Genomic DNA, 9,163 nt, shown 5'->3' with positions numbered 1-9,163 from the left:
ATAATTTAAAGGGAAAATTATAGTCAAGTCAGTTGTACATTTAAAATTAGTTTGCAGGTTGGTCTTGAAACCAACAAAACTCTGACAACTGGCTTTACATTTCAAATTATAAAAACCTTACCATGTCATCAGAAGCTTAAGTGGCTATTGCCAACATGGGACTTTTAGTCCATGTTGGACAAAACAAAAAACCTACACCGAAAATAGCTTTTATATGATCTAATTAATACCATATAAGTGTATAAGAACAAAAAACAAACGAGAGAGGGAGCGGGAGAGAAACTGAAGGAGAATGATAGAAATTAAGGGAAAAGGAGAGATCGACCAAGAAAGAGAGTGAGAGAGATTGAGGGAGAAAGAGAGAATGAGAGAAAGTGATATATAGAATGTAAAATACCGAAACCAAAAACCATTTTTATTTATTTTCAAATCACATAGTTGTTGAACAGATAAAGATGACTAAAAACTAAAAACCCTTTTTTTGTCCAACGTAGATTAAAAACCACATAGTCGTTGAGAAAGAGAGAAAGAGAGAAACTAAAACCCCTTTTTTTGTTGTGTCCAACGTGCATTAAGAGTCCCATGTTGGCAACAACCACATAAGCCTCCGATGACATGGCGAGGGTTTTTATAATTTGAAATGTAGAGCCGGTTATCAGAATTATGTTGGTTTATGGACCAACTTGTGGCCTAAATTTAAATGTACAACCGGCTCTGACTATAATTTTCCCTAATTTAAAACTAATACAAAAGCAACGCTATTTTCTTATCTAGATGGTGGGTCAACGACCCAACTTTTCCAAGAAACCCATGATGTCATAATTGAATAACAAATATTTAAGTTTATTTTTAATCATTTTGTTACTTTTGTTAATTTTCAATTTCTATCTTTTTTTTTATGAATATTAATTACTTGAATTTTAGATATGTCATAGTTAAGATAGAAATTATATATATATATATAGTGTGTGTGTGTTAATATGTATGCAAATATGCAAATATGTATGTATACATGTAAATATATATCTATATGTGTATATATGAATGTGTATAATCATGTTGGGCTGATGCTTAAGAGCTCATCAAACTAGTCACTCCGTGCCAAAGGACCAACAACAAGCTACTCCCTTCGCTGAACTGACTTCAACTTGGGAGTGGGGGCAATTGATGAGGGTAGATTTGGCCCTCCACTGACATCATGACACATGGCATCTCAGAACAATTGGTTGACACCCTGGCACCACCTAGGCAATGACTTGGCTTAGCCAAAATGATGGAGTCCCACCTGGCGACCTACCTTCGCCGACTTGGCGATCTTGTCCACAACTCGGGCACCCCAACAGGGGGGCTAGCAACACCTCGTCTAGGGCCGACCTATGGTACTTCGTCAGTACTGGTGGAAGTGACCTCGATGTGAGGAGCAGCCTCCCTCGATGGCTTGTCAACTTGATTGAGGTCCAAGTGGTGATCTGCAAAATGTGCTCACCGACCAATTCTACATGCATCTCATCACTCCCAGGTCTCTCAAAAGTTGACTTCCACACAAATGTTTTAGAGGAAACTGAATAAGGCGCAAAGACCGGCCTACGTGCATGACTACCTCCGAGGACTTTGGACCGGTTAGGCACATCTTCCTAGAGATCTCAAACGCGATGCGCGCCAAACAATGCTTATATATAATGGCCTTAACCCCCAACCTCAGAAGGTATGCATAATTTAGTTCTCATAGCTCTCTAGCTCTCTAAAAATCTCTGCATTCGCTGACTTAAGAATCGGAGTGCCCACCCCGGGTAAAGTAACCCATGCACTCTAACATTGTTTCCTTGCAGGTCGCCCCAATAAACTATACAGCTCGTCACTGTTCAGCCAAGAATCCAAGCCACCTTCCAACTAGGAACTGCTCAGTTGGGCATTCGAGACACCTTCCATGTAGGAAATGTTCAGTTAGGCATTCGAGCCACTTTCCAGGTACAAATTGTCCAGCGTGGCATCTGAATTGCCATCCCAATAGGGAGTTGTCGAAATGCGCATCATCACCAAGCATACAAATAAAAATATACGATTAATTAGGCATGAACTAACACAAAAGAAATTATTTATTTATTTATTTTATTATATTTCCTTTTTCCTATTCTAATAATATTTTTTTTACCTATTTATTCACACTTTTTACTTTTCGTTGCTATATTTTCATTTTTATTATTTTTTAATCATTTTCTGTGAAGGAGCCCTATTTCTATCTTTTTATTAAATTTTTTTTACCTTGTTAGGATTCATTGTGGAGTATTTGGACTTCATAAAATGGATCAATTCTTTTCTTTTGCATTAGAAATCACAAGGTTCTTTTTAATAACGTAAGGGAAATTTTAGCACCAGCGGGGCATGACCCGATCCAGTACTGCATCAAGAAAAACAAGAAAGCTTAGCTCCCATGGGAAGCTTGTAAGGGTGACGTCTTCATGAGCTTATCCTTTGCTTGCCAACCAGTCCCCTGAAGCATTGCCCTTTGCTTGTCATGGTTTTGAGAGGCTTCAACTGAAACCGGGGAAACCAAGGATGATTCGATGCTTCCGACGAGACTCTGCTATCTGCTGACCCGAAAACCAAATTGATCGAAAAGAATATATAAAAGATGATGATGCGGTGAGTGTGGATCGAACACGCGACCTTCAGATCTTCAGTCTGACGCTCTCCCAACTGAGCTATACCCGCAACAGTGGCGTCACCCGGACTCGAACCGGAGACTTTCAGTGTGTTAGACTGACGTGATAACCAACTACACCACGACACCGTTATAAGGAACCCGATAGCCAACAACTAAAGCAGCATTGCATCAAGAAACAACCCGAACTAATGTTTTCAACCATTAACCATTAACCACAAACCATTTGTGCTTTTCATAGTTTTCAACAAACACGAACTAATGTTTGGGAAGGGTGAAGCGCAGTGGCAGCTTCTGGCTTTTAAAGGTGAGCCCAACATGGACAGGTAAATCGAATCTTCAGCTGAACTATACTCTCCCATAGAAGGGCTGTCCCCTTCAACCTCTTTGAATAGTTTATGGGGAGTGCAGAGTGCTTCAAATCAGCTGAACAGACTTGGTAGAATCCTCAGATGTATCAATATATTCCAAATTCAAACAGGTTGGGGTCAGAACTCAATAAAATAACATTTATATGTTAATTTAAATTATTATGGCAGTTTGGTCAGTCCATTTTTAGAACATTGAGAATCTTTTTTCCTGTGTGGATGTGTAACTATCAACTGACATTGTAGTTCTTGTCCAGGCAACCGATTCTATTTTGCCTAAAACCCGGAATCTGGTCAAAAACCGTTGACCTATTCAACGGTTCTTGACCATTTTTTTTATTTTTTATATATTTTTTTAATTTTGACATCAGAACGGACCATCCGTTCGAACCGGACGGTCAGACCATTGACCCGAAAACCGGTGCCCAAAATGTTTCCGTTTCTGGGTCGTTTTTTAAAACGTTGTACTTAGAGCCATTGTGCACTAAAGCTACGTTTGTTTTAAAGGAAAAAATAGGGAAGATCAGCGCACTCGTCTTTGCAACAATTTTTCAGACGCAACTGCACTATTATGACAATGGGACAAAAAAGTGCAAATTTTGCATCAGGTAACAGTGTAAATTGTTAGACAGTGTATGGTGTGTTTCTGTGTAATACCCTTAAATTGGACACATATGAGACTCATGTTAGTTTAGAATCTTCACAGCCGTTGGATAGATCTGGGGAGATTTATCCTGCCAAGGCTGACACTGATGTGTCGCCAAGTTGGTTGGAGTGGCTTGTCTCAGCTGATAAGGTGAGACCTGAGGTACATGCTGATGTGGCACGATCCGGGTACTCCTAACTAGCTGCTGACTGGCTCCTTGTTGGTGACGGATGACACCTGAGAAGATGAAAGGAAGGATTCTCGGGAATTTTACCCAGTGGGAATACTCCGATGCTTAAGTTAGAATGCAAGAAAGAAGGAAAAGAAGAGTCGGTAGCTAAGAGGGTAGGTCGTGCTTTATCACTATACTCGAGAGATTAGAGGTCTCAAGAAGAAGCTTCTCTTCTGCCCTGAAGGCTTTTATAGGGGCGCTCTTGTGAGATCGGGCATAACTGCCATTGGGCCCCTGCCACAGCCATTACCTGCCAGGGCTGCGCAGGTGGCCATTGTGACGTACTCCTCGCCCGGGTGAGTGACACGTCTCCAAAGTGACAAGCACGCCTCTGCCTGCTGAGAGACGTGGGTGCAGACTGTCGAAAGGACAGGGACTGCACCGTTAGTAAGGGACGTGGCGCAGTCTGATCGGTATGGCCTGTCAGATAGAAGCTTCTTGAGGAATGCTCGTACGGCCCATTCGCGAGCTACATTGTAGCGAGCTCGGAATACTTCAGGAGTACCCTTAGTAGAATTGGTCCTCGGGATGACTTGTTTGCTTGGGAGCTCGGGCGAGCTGGTTTTCTTAGCTCGCAAGCTAAAGTTGTCTCGGAATATCCCTTTAGAGGTAGCTCGGGGAACCCGAAGCTCGCGTTGTGGCGAGCTCCTCCTTTTGCACGCTACGATGTAGCGAGCTGCTTTATGGGCCCATTGGTTGTACTAGGCCACAATGCTAAGCTATCGCTTATGCTGAGTCAGTGTCTACGTGTCACCGTTTCATAGGTTGGGTCAAATCATCCTTCATCAATTGCCCCCACTCCTCGAGCTAAGAGTACCGCCTTAGCGCGGGGAGTTTATGAAGTGCGATGGATTGATTTGACCGAAATTCAAACTTGATTGACTGCCCTCATTAAATGCATTTGCAGGAATCAAGAAATTTTCTGACATTCCTGATTTTTCGGATTCCGAAAATGTGCCGAGGTGGCTTTTTACTCCGAACGTCGTGCGGCTGCGTCTACCTTAACTATGAAAGACGTGCCGCCAATTGCCTTTGGTTTTTAGAAGTCGTGCGGTCAGGGGGCCCGCAGACCGTTGGATCTTGTTTTGATCCAGGCCGTCAATTTGAAAGGGGTGGAGACTATAAATAGGGGGCCCCCTTGGGCCCTATTTTCTCTCACGCCATCTTGCTACCTTTGGATCCTGAGGTCGCACACTTCACCTAGTTTACCCGAGTTCCTCAGTCTGCTCCGTTCCGTCTACTCTGTTGTGTTCCAATCGCTGTCAGCCATGTCTAGGTACCCATACCATACCTATCATAGGGGCGATAGCCAGGATGATGATGCACCCTCGAGCTCAGGAGGTTCCTGGGAGCAGATCCCGGAGGCTCGGGAGGCCTCTAGCGGCATGGCGTCTACTTCTAGGGGGAGGGAGCCTAATACCTTTGGCCCTTCCTTAATGGCAGCGGAGAGACTCAGGTCTCTAATCTGCTACTTTCGCCTCCCTGGGGACCTAGTTTACAGCCTCCCTAGTGGCAACTTCCCCTGGGAGCATGGTCCCAATGGCATAGTAATCTTTCAGGAACAACTCGAGGCTGGCTTGCGTCTCCCCCTGCACCCCTTGATAGTGGAGGTGTTAAATCACTTCAGCGTCACCACTGACCAGCTTCATCCCAGTGCCATTCGAAACATGGTTGGGACTATATCCATGTGTTACGAGTACTGCCTTCCTTTAGACCTTGATATTTTTGTCTCTATCCTTTGTATAAAAAACGCTGCTCCTGGGGTTCCTCCGGAGAGGCGCTTTTATTACCTCTCTCCCCGTCGCGGCTATAAGCTCTTGTACGAGCTACTGAATAAGATTCCCGCCTGGAAGCGGGACTACTTTGTGGTCCGTAACCCCGAGGGGTGGCCCTTCCCCACTACTTGGAGGGGTGCCATCCAGGACCCCGGTGCCGAGCTGGACCCTGAGACTCGGAAAACGATGCTGTCCTGGGCATCGGTAGGCTTCCTTTGCTCGGACTACTTGACCGAGGAGAAGCTCGTGCAGGCAGGCTTGAGTCCGGGTAGGTCGGCCTTTTAGGTCGCGTAGTGCCTTGTGACTATTGTGCATGTGTATTTTGTTTCTTGTCGGATTAATACCTTGTGGTGTTTTGGCAGCCATCATGTCCAGTGCCAATTCACGCCGCCTTCTCTCGAGCAGTCAGAGGCGCCATGCGAAGAGGACACGCCCTGACCAAACCCCTCCTTCGGGGAGTACTGAGTTCGGGTCTACCGAGCCGGTCCTACACTCTCCTTCGCCCGAGGTTCCGATGCCCCCTCCTAAGGGGGCTAGTGGGATTAACCCTAGGGGAAACGAGCTCCCTCAATCGGGGGAGGCCCCTTGTAACCCTCTTCAGCCCCGTCCTTACCCCCAGTTCCCAGTGGGAAACTAGGAAGGGAAAAATGATTATCTGGTAGCTCATCGGAGGAGTCGGAAGGCAATCACTAATGACGAGATCGCTCAATGGGGAAACATGGAGCCTTGGGATCTCTCTGCGTTCGCCTCTGCGCATTGCATGGTGGTAAGTGACCTTTTTCCCTTTTTCTCTCTTGTTTTGCCCTTTTCTGCTGTCTTCTGATCTTCTTTTCCATCGATAGGTGAACTCTGCCATCCATGCCATGGCTCTCCAGACGCGCATCCACCGTGGTGACGCCGTCGACCAGCGGGCCACCAATCAGAGATCCACCACACCCGCAAGGGGAGTGATTCTCAGGAGCTACTCGTCCATGACGAGGAGGCTCAAATCGCCCGGCTTACTGAAGAGAGCACACTGGGCGAACGGCCACGGGCTGGTAAGATACTTGAGGTCGGCAGCGGGTTGGTGGTGAATATTGGCATGTCTCTGGCATTTGTCACATTTCTTGACGAGCTCAATAGCGTCTGCCTTCACTGTTGGCCAATAATACCCTTGTCGGAGTGCCTTTTGGGCGAGGGCCCTGCCCCCCAAGTGCCCACCGCACAGACCCTCATGGGTGTCGCGGAGTACGAGCTTGGTTTTGGTAGGTCGCAAGCAACGTAAGTAGGGGAGCGTGTAAGATCTCCGGTATATTTGTTCGTCTATCATGACATTTTTGGTTGCCTAGCGCTGCACCCTTCTAGTTGCATTGCGGTTTGCAGGAAGGGTCCCGTGTAGCAAGAAGCTCGCGAGCGGGTCAATCCAGCTCGGCTCTGCTTGAACAACGGGAGCGACCTCCCCTGCCCCCCTGAGAATGCTGTGCCGAGACAGGTCCTCTATGTACACGGTTCTCATGGTAATGTCGCTGGTGCTGGCTTACCTGGACAGGGCATCGGCCTCAGCATTCTTTGACCTAGGGATTTGTCTAATAAAGTGTGACTGGAAGTTGGGCAGGGCTTCTCTGACTTTGGTTAAGTAGGCTACCATGGTCGGTTCGTGAGTTTCATACTCGCTAATGACCTAGTTAACCATGAGCTGGGAGTCGCAGCAGATCACGATGTGCTTGGCTCTTACTTCTCTGGCTAAGGCTAGTCCAGCTAGCAACTTCTCGTACTCCGCTACATTGTTAGACGCCGCGAACTTGAAGCGTAGCGCGTACTCTAGTTTCGTGTCACTTGGGCCGTGCAGGACTATTCTGGCCCCGCTGCCCTATTTGTTCGAGGAGCCATCTACATGAAGGATCCAAGGCTCCTCATCCCAGCTCGCACTTGGCCTAGCTAGGAGAGATGCCACATTGGCTGCTACCTCATGGGGCTTAGACTGAACCGGCTTGGGAGCTTCGAGCTCACCCGAACTTGGGACCTCGCGCTCGATCGACCTAGGGGCTTCAGAGCTGAACGTGCACTCGGCAATGAAATTTGCTAAGGCTTGAGCCTTAATGGCAGTTCGCGACTTGTACTAGAGGTTGTACTCGCTGAGCTCAACGGCCCACTTCGTCAACTGACCAGAGACCTTGGGCTTAAGCAATACTTGCCTCAGGGGTCTATTAGTGAGGACGATAACAACATGAGCTTGGAAGTACGGGCGGAGTTTCCGAGCTGCGATTACCAGTGCGTATGTTAGCTTTTCCATCTCCGGGTATCTCGTTTCTACTCCCTGCTATACTTTACTAACATAATAGATGGGTCATTGGACCCGATCTACTTCCTTTATTAGTACCAAACTAATCACTCCGTTGCTCGCCGAGATGTACAGTTCTAAAACATCGCCCTCCTCGGGCCAAGTTAAGGTCGGCACACTAGCGAGGTATTTCTTGAGATCGTCAAACGCGAGCTGACAGTCTTGGGTCCACTCGAACCCTTTGCTCTTGATTGCCTTAAAGAACGGCAGACAGCGGTCCACCGATTTGGACATGAAGCGTCTCAGGGCGGCTATGCGGCCATTCAACCTCTGAACCTCCTTCAACTTACGGGGTGGTCTCATGTCTAAGATGGCTTTAACCTTATCCGGGTTGGCTTCAATGCCGCACCGGTTAACGATGTATCCTAGGAACTTACCCGAGATCACACCGAACACACACTTGTTTGGGTTCAATCTCATATTAAACTTACGCAAAATTTCGAAAACAGAATGCAAGTCTTGTATTAGTTCATGTGAGAATTGAGTTTTGACGACCATGTCATCTACATAGCATTCTACTTTTTTGCCGATTAACGGTGCAAACAACTTATTTACAAGCCTTTGAAAGGTTGCCCCTGCGTTTTTCAACCCGAAGGGCATAACCTTGTAAGAGTATAGGCCGAACTTTGTGATGAAGACAGTCTTTTCTTCGTCCGTCGGGTCCATCTTGATCTGGTTATAGCCCAAATAGGCATCCAAGAAGCATAGCAACTCGTGCCCTAAGGTTGCGTCCACCTATCGGTCAATTCTGGGGAGAGGGAAGCAGTCTTTTGGGAAGCCAGGTTCAGGTCAGTGTAGTCGACGCACATGCGCCACTTGCCGTTGGCCTTCTTTACCAGGACGGGGTTGGCTACCCAACTCAGGTAGTGGACTTCTCTTATGAAGTCAGCTGCGAGGAGCTTTTCGACCTCCTCGTTGACTGCTTTCCACCGCTCCAGGGCTAGGTTGCGTTTCTTCTGTCTAACGGGCCTAATAGTTCTGATCGTAGAGGTTCTTGGACGGAAGCGCCGATCTAAAGCATTCGAGTTGGGTTTGCTGCTGATCGTAGAGGTTCACCTTGCTCCGTTGGCCACTCCAGCTCGAGGTCTTCGGCTACCTTGGTTTTTCCCTTTAGGGCGGCGACGTAGCACTTACGGGACTCGAGTTGGTCGCCTCGCGCT

At 47.0% G+C, this 9,163-nt stretch overlaps 2 non-coding genes across 2 annotated transcripts; both read right to left on the bottom strand.

Annotated features, from left to right (window-relative positions):
* Positions 1 to 2,639: 2,639 nt before the first annotated feature.
* Positions 2,640 to 2,712, bottom strand: TRNAF-GAA (transfer RNA phenylalanine (anticodon GAA)). Its single transcript has one exon. It is a non-coding gene; the product is annotated as a tRNA-Phe (tRNA).
* A 5-nt stretch (positions 2,713 to 2,717) lies between these two features.
* On the bottom strand, positions 2,718 to 2,791 carry TRNAV-AAC (transfer RNA valine (anticodon AAC)). The gene has a single exon. It is a non-coding gene; the product is annotated as a tRNA-Val (tRNA).
* Positions 2,792 to 9,163: the final 6,372 nt, after the last annotated feature.

This window comes from Nelumbo nucifera, chromosome 2 (assembly GCF_055504915.1).
Source record: "Nelumbo nucifera cultivar China Antique chromosome 2, China Antique-T2T, whole genome shotgun sequence".
NCBI classification, from domain to species: domain Eukaryota; kingdom Viridiplantae; phylum Streptophyta; class Magnoliopsida; order Proteales; family Nelumbonaceae; genus Nelumbo; species Nelumbo nucifera.
The sequence above is the reverse complement of the archived record's forward strand: the minus strand, read 5'-3'. Positions and strand labels throughout refer to the sequence as shown.